Raw genomic sequence first — 16,408 nt, 5'->3', positions numbered from 1 at the left:
TACGGTGTAACGTTTTTTTTTTTGGACCGAATTCTGGTTTTCGCTGGATGCAATTTCGTCAACGCAAACAGCGATCGTGTGCGGTCGGAAAATAAGCGAAGCATTGTGAGCGTGTGATTAACCGCCGTGGCTCTCCATATGTTAAGAAGGAATGTAGTTAATTGTTAACACGTGCAGCACTAGTTACGCTCTCCGTTGTGCATACACAGGAGGCATACAATAACAACGCGGCAAACAGCTACGGACGGGACAGAAATAAGAAAATGGGAAGAAAAAAAATGACAAAAGTAAATGGGTTTTGTATAGGTCACACACATCCATTTACATCCTTTCAAGTTTGCAAATATTTACCGTCAATTCACATCAAGGCATTCAGTGAACGGGAAAAAGGGCCCCATTATGGCGGCGATGCCCTGACGTGTTTGACCGCAACACGACGGGGTGGTCTTTCCGCGGTGGCCGCGCGCGGCCGTGCCACCCAAAGGCGCTGCGCCGTTCGCTTCTCCCGGGTTATGCCGCGCGGAGGTTCGGCGCGTGGACAGGGCGACGGACGCAGCAGAAGAAGATGAAGACAAACAAACCTCCCCCAAGCCGGACTCGGCGAAGAGAGTGGAAAAAGGTGGCCCACCCCCGAGCGAGTGAGCGAACAAACGAACGCACGCACGTGGTTCAGTGCCGCAACCGGTGAACCAACGCAGTTGAATTTCTTTGAACAACCGATGTCCAAAAATGAGAGAGAACGAGGGCGCAAGGTTAGCGGCTGAGCGGAGCCGCGTGGTCATCTCCGAGTATATGGCTGCTCTACATTTCCACGCGATGAGCCACTCCGTTGAGCGATCATTTGTGGCCAGGTCGCCTCTCAAAAAAGAGTTACATAGCTCAGTGGGGCTTACCTGATCAAATAAAAAAAACAATAGTTTAGTTTAGATCGGGTGGTGAATCCATGCTCTGCAAAAATAAGTGTTCCGCTTATTTGACAAAAATGTTTTTATTATTTGCACATTTTTCAGCACATCCCAAATGTAACTTCAGCTCCCCCCACCCCACCCAACAAATAATATTTGTAGACACTGTCCATGTCGACACCACTAAACTCTGAGATTAGACAAACATCGGTGGCTCACTCCTCAAACTGCCACGAGTTTCGCTGACCGCGCTCACAAAAGTTTAGGTTTTTTTTATTTGACCAGGTAAGACCCACTGAGCTATGTAGCTCTTTTTTAGAAGCAACACTGGACACAAATGACAGCTCAACGAGGTGGCTTATCGTGTGGAAATGTATAGCTGCCAAATCCTCGAAAACGCGTGTTTTTAAATGTGGAGGGGGAAATCGGAGGACCTGGTTGAAAAATCCACGCGACCACGGGGAGAGAGAGACACGCAAACTCCAAATATACAGCAGGCGTCAAGGTCGGGATCGAGCCCACAACCTCCTGTGTGCCAGGCGATGTAGTTAACATCTTGCCACCGCATCGTTCGGGGTCCTGCGGGGGGCCTCCATCCCTTACGCGTGGTGTGGAGTGGGTGGGGGGGTCGAGGAGGAGAATCCCGAGATTGAAATGTTTTGAGAAATACAACCACAATAGGGATGATCATTCCGCTTGTTTGTTTAGTGGAATGTTCCCTTCCTTCTCAGATAAACCGGGCAGCAGGGCAAGACAGACCGCTGAACACACAATGCGAGGAGTCTCGGGGAGGAACCGTTTGAAAGGCACATGATATTTGGGAGATTTACGCACGGCTGCTATCAGTGTAAACACGTGGAAAGGCTGTTGGCGCGCTCGTGAAAGGACATTATGTAACGGCCTTCCAAACAGCGAGCGAGCCGAAGTCGAGTCCATCTCGCAGGCCAAATGGAGCTGGAAAGAGCCGCGCAAAGCAGCAGGGAGAAGGCCACGCTTGGGATTGTGCACTGAGAGGAAAGAGAAGGCCAAGGACCAGCGAGTGGAACGCATCGGTCGGCTGGCAATAGAAGCGCGCTTGAACAGGACACGTCGCCAGGAGGGGGGTGGGTGGCCGCGGATCGAGACGAAGGATGGAGTGGCAGCCAAATCAGGGAACGCATTCCGAGAGCCCGGAATCCGCGGAGATGGAGCAATGAAATCACCGCGTGTGCAGAATCTGGATATGTTATTGTATCATGGCAGGATCGTGAGAATCAGAATATTTATTTTTCCTAGAGAAATCCGACGAGCTATGAAGCTCTTCTACGCAGACGTCCAGTAGAGGTGTGTGTCCGAACGTTACGACGACAAACAATATAAAACTAAAACGATTGGAGTGCAGAGCAGAGGATAGGTGAGCGCATTGCAGAGAAGGCGTCAGCTTGGGAATGGCTCCATCCAGCAGCGGATAGATCACGGCCGGTGATGATGATGACGACCGCACACTTTGCCCGTGCGCGCAGAGTCAACATCGACACCCTCCACCCCCCGCCCCGTGGCCGTTGCTGCAGGAGATCACGAAGCGTCTGTCCCGCTGTAAAGCCTTAATGACGCCGCAATGTCATTTGTACGGAAAAACAACAACAACAACAAAACCTCGCCAATAAACAATGCGTGTTCTCGTTAGCCGCTCCGCAATAGCTCCCAAGCGAGTCTTTGTCGCGAGTTGTTTCTTCGCTGCCGACGGCGCCCGCCGCGCTTCAAGAGTCGCGCGCCTCCTGCCCGAAACTTGTGGCCACACATCGCGGCGTCGGTTTAACGGGGAGCCGGGATTTTACCGATGAGATCCAGAGTTTGCCTACTTAAACAAAGAGAAGAGAAAAAAAACATCCACAAGTGGGAAAAGCTCCGTGGTGGGAAACTCCAACGCATCATGCCGGACAACACGCGGGCGTTGCCCAATGACACAACCGAGAGATGTGATGCAGCACGACCCGCCACAATCTGCGCAGCGGTATCAACTCACCGCACTCGAGAACGTGGTTGAATCACAGCCAGGAGCCACTTCTACATCTCTGGCCTCCTATTACCTCCGATTAGCACGGTAGTCTAAGTGCGGTGCGAAATAAGTTCAACATCCATACGTGGACTGTGAGCTCCGAGGAAGGGTCATTGCACAACAATGTTATTGACAAATGTGTTCATTTTTTTGTAAACGAGTCTGTGGGTCTCTATACAAGTTCCGTACTGCATATGGGTTTCTATTCACGTCTATGGGTCTCCGTATGACTCGAAGCCGCAGGGGATCTCGACGTAGCTCCGTTCCAGAAAGAAGGTCACAGCACCCGGAGCAAAACGCGGGGGCTTCATGCCGAACAACACGCGGCACGACCCCGGGGAACTCATCGCGGGGAGCGTAATTCGGCGCCTGCCGCGTAAATAAATAAAAGTCTGCCCCGCTTGGCTGGGGGAGGCTGGCGCTGCCCCGCGATGCCACCATGCGCCCCGAGCCTCGTGACAAGTCACGATGGAAACATTTTCGGTGCGTGTTAATAATGTCCTCGGGCGAAGAAAAAAAAACAACACAAACCTTCAAGCACGGAGCAATGATTTATTTTTTGATGGTGGCTGCCGCGCTCTTTACCAAACGCTCTTCAACAAAAGAAACTTTCCATGCCGACTTGGGGGCGGCGGCGGGGGGGGGGACAAAAAAGTCGCTGTCGAGCCACATGAAAGCGGAGGCCTAAATCATTCCACCAGTCAATGAATAAAAACCCCGTCGCCGCTGTTCCACCACGACCGTCTTTCTCTCTGTTAGAGCTGAGATCCAGTGACTCACCCCCCTCCAGCATCCCCCTCAACCCCCCCCAACCCCCCGTTTATAGCCAAAAGAACAAAATCGCTCCTGAATTTACCGCTGCCTCCCGCGGACGGAGCTTCGTCACCGAACCGCATCACTGCTGGGTGTAACTTTGCCGTGCAAAGATGTGCAGCATGACGAGCACGTGCATACCCATAGACCCGCCGTGTCGCATCCGCTGCCGGATGATGGGGCCTGTAATGCGACGAACATCACTCTCGAGCGGGTCAGCATGTGCTGCCTCCTACTGTGTGGACCAGAGATCACTTGAAGGGACCTTCAGAAGTAGTTCTCTGATATCCGCTTCCATGGACTGCCCTCACATGGCGGGGGCGGGGGTAAGATTGCACCGCTTTGCAACAGGCAACAGAATATCCGATTGGATTTTTTTTTTTTGTCTAGTGACAGGACATCGATCGGGACAAATTTGGGACAAAAAATTGGCGGGATATTTTTTGTTTCTTTTCAAGTCATCGATATATTATTCTCTTTTCTAAACGGCGAGCGACAACTCTAAACATGCTAACGATGCACGGAGTGGGAGAGAAGCAGGGTGGCCTCCGCTCTCAATGCGCGACATTAACGGACGCGACACACACGCCTCCGACGAAATCAGCTGCGCTGTGCCCAAATCTCGTCGGAAGCCAGAAGCTAACGCAGGGCTGTGGCCGGATGATGTAGCCAGCGGCGTATATACCAGGTCGCTACAGGCCACGGGCACACGCTGTGGGCAACAGATGGCAGTTCACACAAAAATCCATCGTTGTACTGCACCCAGATGTTCTCCGCCGTCACAAATTGGGACTAACTACAGTGGTAACGTGCGGTCAAATACCCCGATGACTCGCATAGCATGGAGTGACTCTAATCCAGCAGTGGATCGACCAAGCGCTCTGAATGTACGCACGTACGTGTATGAAATACTGGCGGAGTTGACTACAGCTGAGACCACTCGGTACAGGGCAGCACCTTCCCACCCGCCCGGCCACTGAGAGGAATGTCCAACACTTGACAATCACAACAATATTCGTAACTCTTAAGACCTGATAATTTAGTAGTTTCATATTCCGGGGTTTTTTTCGTCCACGTCACGAAAAGCTTTTGACATGGGCATCATTACCAAACTAGCATTGAAGATGGATTCGAATCAAAGCAATTAATTACCAGCCAATGTCTCCCATTTCAGCTTAACAAGATCATCGGCACTTTTCACCACAGGAAATTCCCATTCAAAGCCATTAATCTAGAATTACGGTTTTCTGCTCATTTTCACCAGAGCAGGAAACACAAAGCTTATTTGTGTATTCTCTGATATAATTACAAGCTAATTCATAATTACTTTATACTTAAGCATGAGCAGCATTATTGACCGAGAGCTAATTACCGCACGTCATTTTAATTAATGCATCTTGCCGTGCCTGATGAAGGTGACCCTCGTGTAGTGAGTGCTTACAAACAGAGTGCAGGCGACAGATGGCTCAGCGCACTTCCATGAAAGCACTTGGAGCGCGCTCTAAGCATCGACAGAATTCTGCAGGTGACTGCAACTCGTTTTTTTTACCCGTGGGACGCCACGGGAAGATGGAGAAACGGCAGCAGGAGAGACGAGGATGGGGAGGGAGGGGCTACATAAGGGCATCGACCCGTGCTGCTGTTGCCGCTGCTGCTGCTGCACGGGGAAGTGGAGTCTGTTTTCACAGTGGGCGGCGCCAGGGAGAAAGGAGGCGTTCAGAGTGGGGGTGGCCATGCAGATGTCACGTGGATTACGGGAGGCTTGAGCTGATTTAGATAGAGAGCAGAGGTAATTCACATTTGGGCAGCTTTCCCTGCTCTTCCATTAATCATACATTTTCCTAAACTCTCTGTCACCTCACCCAGTGGCATAGCGCCTCCGATTAGCATGGTTGGCTACGTACGGTGCGAAAAAAGTTCAACATACACATACATACATAGCGATCGAGTGTGTCGGCTCTGATGCAGAACTGGAGCTCATAAGCCAGAGAAGGCTCGGGTACTGGGCTATCGAGACAGCAGGGGCAGAGCAGGCAGACAAAGGACCTCATTTCATTCCTTGCACCAGGTCCACTGCCGACCCCCCCCCCCCCCCTCTCTCTTCACGCGCGCCCGACGTGAGGCTGTTGTGCGAGATTCTGCGTCGCTAAGAGCCCGAGGTTTGTCTTCGAGGCGCACAAACGCTAATGTCATCACTGTAAGCTAAACCAACATTGCACTGTCCGGGTATTTGCTGTGGTCAGCTACATTCCTGAATATCTGTCAATTGAATAATATGAATAACTTACAGCACTTTAATAATAACCATTTCAATATGGGACCTTTCCTGTCAGTATTAAAATATACCAATATAAGGTTTGACTCTTTCTGGCAATTAAACAGGTGTCGAGATGTTAAAACACCAAACAGAATCCCTTTTCAAGGAGTCCTGTCTGCATTGACCACACACAGAGTACTTGTGGTGAACGTGTAAACAAAAAAGATGCTCTGATTATAATATATGCATTGTCTTTGAAACTGATTGGTCCATAAACATTTCATACATTGGGTGCTTGAGCCATGCTTATCGCGCAATACGATCCCGATGACGCCACTTTGTCAAGTTATTGCTCGATTCGTAGGCCTCCCCCACACACCGTGTCAATGGTGGAGGGATGTTTGACCATACTTCTCCGTAATGGTCACAGCGGGTTCATGAAGGTGGAGGGCGGAAGGCCTCAACCAGCTCACATCACTCGCCCCCTGGCGTTAGCCGTGGGCAGGAATCAAACTCATGTCACCGGAGTCACAGTGCAGTGCGTGGACCGCTGTCACACAATCGCTCCACGCCATCCGCACAATTTCGTGGGAAGGAAATTGAAATTGCACGTGAGAATGAAAGTGGTCGCGACTGCTAATCGGCGCTCTATTTCATAACGCTGCCCTCAGATCCCGAAAGCGGCTGGGTAAGACAAAAATTGCCAAGAAACATTTTCCTGGGCAAACAAAATCAATTAAGCAAATAAATGTGTTACAGCTGGGCTTCGCTCCATTCATATCGCATGGAAGGTGATCACGCAGCTGCTACTGTATGCTTCACAGATGGCCAATAGTCTGCCACTAATGGGGCCGCGTTTCCCTGTGATCTTACCCAATAAAGACGTTTGCGGGGAAATTTTGGACCATTTTGCCGGCGCACGCGGTCTATTCTATTTTAATCACTTTCATGTCACGGGACCCTTTAACGTCCGACGTGAAGCAGACGGCGGCGTATTTGTTGGTTCACGCCGCAGCATTAACCAGCGCGGCCACTGGGTTCGAACCGCGAGCCAGTGCAGGAAGGGGGGCCAACGCCCAAAACTCGAGAAAGCACGCGTCTCTGATTGCACACCGCCTCTCGTTCTCAGTGCCCTCCAGGCGACGGCAGGGAAAGTGGACGGTGCGAGGCCCCGGTGGCCACAGCAAAGACAACGGTGACGCACGCGCACGCCCGGGCGAGGCACGACGCACTGTAAATACACCGGTGATAATGATGATGATGGGGCGACACTCAGCGCTGCCAGCTCCAGGCCTACCACACCAGGCAAGCCCTGGCGGTCACCCATCAGTGTATTAAGCAGGCACCATTCTGCTGAGCTTGCAAGAACTGACAAGGATGGGTACGTCTACGCGCAATTATGGTGATTTGGCGACATGAGTGTGATTCCCATCCACGGATAACATCAGCGGTAAGTGGGATCTAAACTTGTTCCGAGTCTCAACGAGGTCATCTATTATATGGAGGAGTGTTGGGTGGGCAGAAACGAGATGGTTAGACGCTAGTGTCCCACTGTACGTCAATCAGATCTCAATCCTGCGCTGTATGAAGGTCTCCCCCACACCCTGCCATTCACAGAGAGTTGTTTGTACCATACTTCACCACGCAAGTCAGTGCGAGTTGGTGAAGTGGAGGCCCAGGACCGGTTCAGATATGACTCGGCGGTGATGTTGGCCATGAACGGGAATTGAACTCAGGTGGTGAGGTTCATGGAACGGTGAGCAGGCCACTGGGTCAGCGCTTCACTAATGCACTGGACCTCAAAGAACGAACCGTAGAAACCTCCCCAAACGTAGCTATCACCTCTATGGGACCTTTTTTTGGCAGGATCAAATTATGAAAAAATAAGAATAGGTTTTACCCTTTATGGCCATAAAAACAGGACGTGTTAAGATGTTCAAACACCAAATAGATACCTTTTCAAGTCTGCATTAACCGCACGTACTTGTGGCAACAATGCAAACAAGCATGCTCTGATAATTATCTATGATGCATTGTATTTGAAACGCATTGGCCTACACCAGAGACAGCCTTCTTTATGACCTCGTCTCACTACCGGTGTTGGACCAGAGAACGCCAAAAGGCAAACAGTACAAGGACTTTGCAAGTGTCAGATCATTTGTAGCTCGGGTTGAGAGTTTTATATATATATCCATAGATATAAAACCTAGTATTATTATTTTCTTGGTTGTTTCGGTAAAGTCACGTAGAATGGAAATAATAAAATAATAAAAATAAAACATAATAAAATAATTCTCACGACGTTTCGGCCACAACGCAAGCAGCCGTCCTCAGGTGGAGAACAGGTCTGTCGAGAAGACAGAGTCTGAATGACAGTCTTCTCGACAGACCTGTTCTCCACCTGAGGACGGCTGCTTGCGTTGTGGCCGAAACGTCGTGAGAATTATTTTATTATGTTTTATTTTTATTATTTTATTATTTCCATTCTACGTGACTTTACCGAAACAACCAAGAAGATGAATCCCTGCAGTCACGAAAGCTTTAATTCGAAATCTATTATTATTACTTTTCAAACGTAGCCAGCGTCGTTGGCTTCAACACTGCAAGTCGCCCGGTTGGCTCCGGTGGTTGGTGCTCTATCAGAGCTCTGAAGCTTTTCCATGTTTTTGTGTTAAATGTTTAGCAAAATAAACGTTTGTTTAATTGTTCTTGGACACGTGCTTATTTCATTTTTTTTGGCTAGCATTTTCTGGCCTGCTTTTTTATGTTTGTTATTTATTTTCATAAGCATGGTGTTTGCTTTTACTGAAATTGTGTTTTGTGCTGTACATTGTTGTTTGCCATCCAGGTCTCCGTTGCAAGAGAAACACGAGTCTCATGGGCTAGCCGAGCTATAAACTCTAAACTCCAGAGTGTGTATGCGAGTCCGTGTACCTATGTGTAATTAGTACTCATTATTTACGCTTAATTATCCAGGATAGCCTCACTGAGTCTTCACGACTATTTTTTTCAGGAAGTTCCTGCCAAGTTTTCACAGGAGGGACCCACAATTGAGATGCGCTTCCCAATTAAGTTATTTGCGTCTACTTTTTATTTTTTTCAAATTTGGCAAAATTGGATCATCTTCACACAGCGGCCTGCTCTTTTCAAATTACGTAATGGGCCCTTTAGCATATACCGTGACACAGACGTTGCCTATTTAATGGTTTAATTCATCCGCAGTATTATTCGGGGCCGCATTTCGGATTCTACCGTGAACCTCTGTAACAATCGGCACGCTGCCCTACTAACTTGAGCACCATAATTGAATTCCCGGCCATGGGTAACGTCAGCATTGAGTGGCGTCTGGACTTGTCCTGGGCCAGTGTGTAAACATCAGCAATGGGGAGGCAAAGGCGTGGTGTTGGCCACCCACCTACTTGCGTGCCATGCCGGCCTTCGTAGGTGCTCGCTAACAGCACTTGCCCCAACAGTCTGTTAAGGCGACACGGGGGATCTTTCTCTTTGCTGTGCGTGATTTACAAATGGTCCAGCGCTGAGAACAACCACCCACCTGGAATGACAAGGTGTAGCAAACGTAGCACACTGGCTATCGATTGTGCTGCAAACGTTGGCCAAAATGGGCCCTGTAATTCCAGGATTTTAAAGCAACCGTGGTAAAACACATTTTGAGTCAACAGCGGCGTAGCGTGGTTGGCATGAGCCCTCATGCGAGGAATGAAATAGCCCCCCCCCCCCCGAACCCCCTCTGTCTGAATTCCCACCCCTCTTTCAGAGCCCGGCACCTGGGCCCCCATGGCCCATGGACCCCAGCGCGGTGGTGACGCGCACCTTACGCCTGCGCACTCAATAAGTATGCCACTGGTTTGTCAGCGGTTACATCTGGATAATGACCCGATGTGATTACCGTGCGGCCGCCCACACAACCTCACGGCGAACGGGCGCGTCTATCAGCGGAAGTCATTAACTCGTTCGTTTTGTGTTATCCGCGCTCTCTCTCTCTCTCTCTGTGCGTGTCAGTCACCCGGGCCCTTGCGACAATTGTTTTCACGACAGATATTTATGATATCCACCTGTCAGCATGCGGTGACCTCGTCCACACAGACGGATGTTGGGTCTCCAGAGCCCAGAATCTCATTGGACGTCTGGTTTCATGTCCCGTGAAAAATGCAGTCCTCCCGTTTTTCCTAGACTGTTATTTTTTATGAAGGTTAACCGACCTCATTGAAGTGACATGAACGCATTGTTCCAACAGTGGAGAAGACAGAGAAGAATGTTTCATGTTTAAGGCATTCTTCATCAGCCATCATCTACCCAATGCTAGATGAAGGCTTCCGCGAACCCGTCACCATCTCTCAAGGTCCAGCTATGCAACAACCCGTCTATTTCCTGCACGTGAGCCGATTTAATCGCTCCATTTCCGTGGGCGGAGGTCCTCTCCACCATATATTCCCACCGTTGGTTGCCATTCCATGATTAGTCTCGACCACTGACCATCGTCACACATCTAGAGACGTGTCCTACCCATGCACACTTAATTTCCTAGCAGCAAATTGTATGTCTGTGCCACGCATATGTTATCCAATCCACGTGATCCTCTTTCTGTCTCTCAGTGTGCAGCTCTCTCCCTACACACTTCTCTGCTCACTTTTCTTCAGACTGTGTGCATGGAGATGAAATCCCACGTGGAGATGGAGCGACACAATCAGCTCGCGTGTGGGCAAGACCGCGAGCAACGGCGACAGCCTGGGAAGTTCTTCATCCAGGAGTGGACGCATCATGGCAGTCGACGATCGGTGTGACAATGATGATGATAGATGATAATTGCATCGCTTAGAAATTGAAACTGTGGCGAGACTAGGGAGGCTCAACGTCGACTGCCACGGGGGTGAGAGCTCTAATGAAGGGCGTGCGTTGCCCCGGCATGCCGTGGTTTTTGTGCGATCCCTCGCTACCGCACAATAAATGATTGGCGTCGAATGACTGCGCGAGGATCGCGGGTAACACCAGGCCGAGAGCGACGCCAAACCCACGCGAAGTCCGGGACAACGCCCAGCACAACAATACCACATCTGCCGGTGCCAGCAAACAAAGGGGTGGGCGACGAGAGAGAGAGGAGGGGGCAATGTTATTTCGGTCCGGTGAAGAAACGCTGCCGTGGTGTGAAAACATTACCGCTCTGAACGTGAATACTGAATCTACACGGGTGTTCGCGTGGTTTCTTCTTAATGTAGCGGTGGAAATTAAAACGTTCACTCCACTTACGCAGTACGCTGGGGCGTTGCAACAAAACAAAAAACGGCACGCGCGCGAGTTCCTACAATGGAACAAAATCAGAGACGGCTCGTTGGAGTTTGCATGAAAGTCAAAGCGCGGCTTTGGGCTGGACGCGTCGGGAGGAGAAGGGGACGGCAACGAGACCGAGGACGGAACGGCAGCTGAAGGAGGGAGAGCGCACGCGAGCACGACCCACCACGGGCGTGTTGTGCGCGATGGGATGAGCTTAGCGTGCAGCGGTGAGACGCATCGTGGCATTGCAGTAACCACGGTGACATAACACGGGGAGGCTTTCGTCCAACAGAGGGTAGAACATGGTCACAAATGATAGCTCAACGAAGTGGCTTATCACGTGGACAGTTATAGCAGCCAAATACTCTGAAGAGTATGTTTCTGAACGTGGAGGGGAAAAAACCGGAGAAAACCCCACGCGACCACGGGGAGAGAAACATGCAAACTCTAAATATACAACAGGCATCAGGGTCGGGATCGAGCCCACGACCTCCTGTATGCCAGGCGAGGTAGTTAACATCTCACCACCGTGATGATAACTGAAGACGCATCACGTGCATTCTCGTCGCATCTGAGCGCGAATAAGGACAGGATTAAAAAAACGCACAACGTGAATTATCCCTCTTATGCTTGGAGCTGCCTCTCCCTGGTGGGAGGCTCCCGTCATCAAAGGTCACATTCGCATTTCGCGAGGTCTAATTGGGTCTGGATTAATGGAGCGATTCAAAAACCTGCAAGGCCACAACCTCGTTTAACGAACGAGAACACCCCTCCTCCCTCTCCGTAATAATAGGGACGCTCAATAAAAAAACGTCGAATTACAATCTTTGAGGCAGCTAAAACTTACAGCGGGCGGGCGGGCCTGTCAACGGTGCCACTTTAAGCGGACACGGGAAGCAACACGAGAGCGAATGTCCAACACGGGGACGCTGGGCATACGGGGACCGCGCGCGCGAGATTCAACGAGTCGGCTTCACAAGCAATGTGCATTCGGATGCCAAGCCGAGCCAAGGCGATCCTTACACTGTACAGGCGACTTTTAGACATCATCATCATCCTCCTCTCCACCCAGTAAACATGGAACGCAGGGGCCAAACGTCGGGGCAACGTTGGTGCAACGGTTCCAGCCACATGTCAACGTTGAACCAACGTTGACATTGTTTACTGAGTACTCACAACTAGAATGGAAACTGAAGGCGCACGGGATTCATCAGTGGACAAAGCATCAGCAGCAGGAGCAGCAGCAGGATAAACGCACGACCCATTTGTTGCTCAAAGAGCCGAACAAACAAGACGCGAAAAGCATCATCATCATCAACTCACCGTGCCCGCGAGTTCCTTACAGCCAACGGCGAGTGGCGCTATTGGCGGAGCCTCCCCGGTAAAGCCACGCTCCGCTCTGCGCCTCCCAATCTTCACTCCGCATTCTTTTGTCGAGTCAAATGGTGGCGCGTACCAACTCGGCAGGGAAACCAGGGACGGGGGGGGAGGGTGAGGATTTGTGTTTATTTTCAGCTTCCAAAAAAAAGAACGCCCACGCGCACCCAGAGGCATTTTCGCAGCGATCTGCGACCGCCACTCGACAGCGGCCGCGATTGAGCCGATGGATTTTAGTTGTTGTTGTTGTTAATGTAGTGGAGGGGGGGGGCGACACAACAGAGGCGTCAGTGTAAAAATTCGAGACGGTTTTATTTTTGGGAACGAAGCTTATGGTCACTCGCTCCCCACCGTTTGGTTGCGAGGGTTTTCTCAGGGAGACGTGCAAGTGACTGGGTGCTGTTATACAACGCGTTACTAATAGCAAACATAACTTTGAATATCCCCTATTTATGTTTTTTATATAAATGAGCGAGCCGCGTATTTACTGCGCGCGTGTGTGTGCAAGTTTCACACACAGAAATATTTGCCATTCCCGTAAACTCGTAAAGTATCGTGACATTTTAATAGTTCTCGAGTTACATTTACTCTGCGAAGATCGTTTTCAAAAGTGACAATGAATAATATCCATCGGCGATGTTGTCCGCTCGTGCCGCGTGCTGTTGCTCGGCACGATGTCCGACGTTTCGCTCCACGTGGCACACCATGTCGGCCGACACGCGCCACAACGCAAACACGCATCGGAGAGTCGTACAGCACTTCCGGGCAACACCTCCACGTTAATGGCTTCAGAGTGTCATACGGAAAAAAAATAGTCATCTCTACTTTACCTCGCATATCCTAGACAATAAGTAGGGTTTAAGTTTATTTCTAAATGGAATAATCTAAGCGGGCAGGTAGAACGTTCCAAATAAAGCTAAAACACTAAACTATTGTTTTATTTTACAACGTAAGGCACACTGAGCAGTAAAGATATTTTTTTCAGAAACGACCTGACCACATATGACAGCTCAACGAAGTGGATTATCATCATCACGTGGACCTTAACGGCAGCCGAATACTCTGAACGCACGTTTCTAAATGTGGAGATTAAAAGACCGGAGGACCCCGGAAAAAATCCACGCGTCCACGGGGAGATTGAACGCGCAAACTCCACATATACAACAGGAGTCATGCTCGGGATTGAACCCACGACCTCCTGCATACCAAGCGAAATAGTAAACATCTCGCCACCGTGGCACCCACATCTGAGGACAGAGGACCAAAAAACCCCGAGCTCCGAAACTTTTTTTTGCAGAAAGCGTGGCCGACAACCGTGCCAGCCTTGGGTTGTAATTTATCAAAAACAGACCTTTTTGCAAACACTCTCGAAGCGCCGGTTTACAGAATGGCGAGGATTTCCTCCGCGCCGCCCCTCCCTCACTTCCTGTCGCTCCCCCCCACCTCGCATCGTTTGTTGGTCACACAAAGCGAACTGCAGCAGCTATCTGAGCGCGTGTTGCATACACCGAGAACATTGACACGCAAGGCCAGGGCAGCATCCCCACACATCCATCGCAGCAACAGATAAGAAATGTCAGCTACGACCAGAAGTGGCTCCATGGGGTCAGAGATACGCACAAAGCTCGCATTGCTCCACTGGGAGCCTGGGTTGAAATCTGGGATTTGGGCCACACGTGTTCTGCAATGTTCTCAACAATTCCTGCGGAGGTTTTCGCCATTGGGCTGTACAGGCTCTCAGATGTGTTTTTTTTTTTCATCGGGATGTTCTGCGTATTGATGACGGATGTAGAGCGAAACGTCGGACATCGTGCCGAACAAAAGGTGGCACAAGGCTGTCGAGTGCGAGCGTGCTGATGATCTCAGCTCGGTCACAAAATAACCCTACACAATGCCATTGAGTTAAACTTCGCACCTCTGATTAGCGCGGGTGGCTACGTACGGTGTGAAAGAAGTTCAACATGCATGCGTACAAGTTTGCGTTTGCACTCAACGTTACTAAATCGCAGTTCTAGGAATTATATCAGTTTGGCTGTGACGTGACGTGCGCCACTATTTGTGTAGAGGTCAGTCCACAGGTGGTGGTGACGGTGGTGGTGGTGACGGTGGTGGTGGTGACGGTGGTGGTGGTGACAGTGGTGGTGGTGATGGTGGTGATGGTGGTGACGGTGGTGGTGGTGACGGTGGTGGTGGTGACAGTGGTGGTGGTGGTGGCGGTGGTGGTGGCTGTGCTGCTGCACGTGGCTGCATGTGGTCCAGCAAGCCGGAGGCAGCAGCAGCAGCCGCGAGGGTTGGTGGATCACGCTGTGAATCTCCCCGTGGGCGTCGAGGAGGTGCCCTGCATGGCTCGCCAGGAGAAGACGGTACAGCAAATGTGACCCAACATCATCTGTCCCATCTGTATGCCGTAGATCAGTGATCTTCACTCGTTTGCAGAGCGGGGTGGGGTGGGGCACTTTCGCTGATAAGACATCAGCAGTGTGAGGGCCGCCACACATTTGAAACCATCGGGGGTGTGACAGCAGCACGATGATGGTGATGATGATGGGGGATGTTTTCACCTTTTGCGTATTGTCGTGCGGCCGCACGTCAGTGGCCGCACTAAAATCCACCAGGAGGCCGCCAGCGGCCCACGGGCCTTGCGATGAAAGAACTCCGCGATAGGAGGGGGATGCCCCCTACGCCAAGCGTGGATTTCCTTCGGGCGCTCCGGGATCCATCCACACGTGTCAACACTCAGCAGCCATTGGTTGGGAACGCCTGAATCGATGCGCCTCTGTGTGTGCGTGTGGATTTCGCGGCGTTCGTTGGGTGCAGTCGCATACATGGATGGCAGTGCCATCTCAAGCGCTCACTTCTCTCGTTACGAGCAACGTTGTACCCGCGGCACACCACGGGTGGGGGGGTAGGAGTCAGGGGTGCGATGTGTGTGAAAATAATAAGGAAGAGGATAGGGGGGAGGGTCGAGAGGGAATGGGGAATAAGAGGAAAGGGATGGAGAGGGATCTGAGAAGAAGGACCAAGAGGTCAGGAGAGACGAGGAGAGGGAGGAAGTGGCTACACCAGGGCCTCGACGCTGATTCTGCGTTTATGGTGAGGTGGTAGGGAGAGGGGAGGGGGGGGATTCAGAGTGGGGGGTGGTAGGGAGAGAGGAAGGGAGGGATTCAGAGTTGGGGGTGGTGGGGACAGGGGAGAGATTCAAAGTGGGGAGGGTTTCAGAGTGGGGGGGGGGAGGGATTCAGAGTGGTGGGTCGCCCACAGACAAGTCGCCTGATTTTACGGGAGGCTTGAGCTCATTTAGATAAACAGATTCTTTGTCTACGAAATTTCTGTGCAAATTTCTTGGACACCCTGGGTTGCACTGCTCCGCAAGATTTCCGAACGGATTCACCGTCCCGTGATCTAATACCCATAGCGCGCCAGGGAGTACAATCACAGGGGGTATAACGTAACGAAAAAATATCGAAAATATATTTGGAAGAGATTAAAAATCCATCCTTCGCTCACCATCACCATCTGGATTTAGCCAAAGACACGGCCTTCACTCTGCCGTCACTCGGGGTCAGTGACCCGAATGGACGCTTGCAAAGCGGAGCCCCCCCCCCCCCCCCCCCCAGGCTGCTGCATTATTTAGAGGCGGTAATAGAGTCGCGGTAAATAACGGCGAAATAATGACCGACGTTTTAAAATGTTAAAGCTGCCACAGTTCAAGAGCCACCAAATCCATCT

At 50.9% G+C, this 16,408-nt stretch overlaps 1 protein-coding gene across 6 annotated transcripts in view; it reads right to left on the bottom strand.

Moving 5' to 3' along the window:
- LOC133349383 (plasma membrane calcium-transporting ATPase 2-like) overlaps positions 1-16,408 on the bottom strand; it is a 94,394-nt gene that overhangs the window by 62,302 nt on the left and 15,684 nt on the right. For 2 of the 6 annotated variants that reach the window (XM_061562762.1, XM_061562767.1), the window contains exon 1: positions 12,626-12,753. The exons of 2 other annotated variants lie outside the window; for them this stretch is intronic. The gene's annotated coding sequence lies outside the window, so the exon portion shown is untranslated. Of the gene's footprint in view, positions 1-9,428; positions 9,567-12,625; positions 12,754-16,408 lie in introns of those variants that run through there. 2 more of the 6 variants (XM_061562765.1, XM_061562764.1) reach the window with 2 other exon arrangements.

This window comes from Lethenteron reissneri, chromosome 30 (assembly GCF_015708825.2).
Source record: "Lethenteron reissneri isolate LAM-NWPU_2019-01 chromosome 30, ASM1570882v1, whole genome shotgun sequence".
Lineage (NCBI taxonomy): Eukaryota > Metazoa > Chordata > Hyperoartia > Petromyzontiformes > Petromyzontidae > Lethenteron > Lethenteron reissneri.
This window is presented reverse-complemented; position numbering and strand designations above follow the sequence as displayed.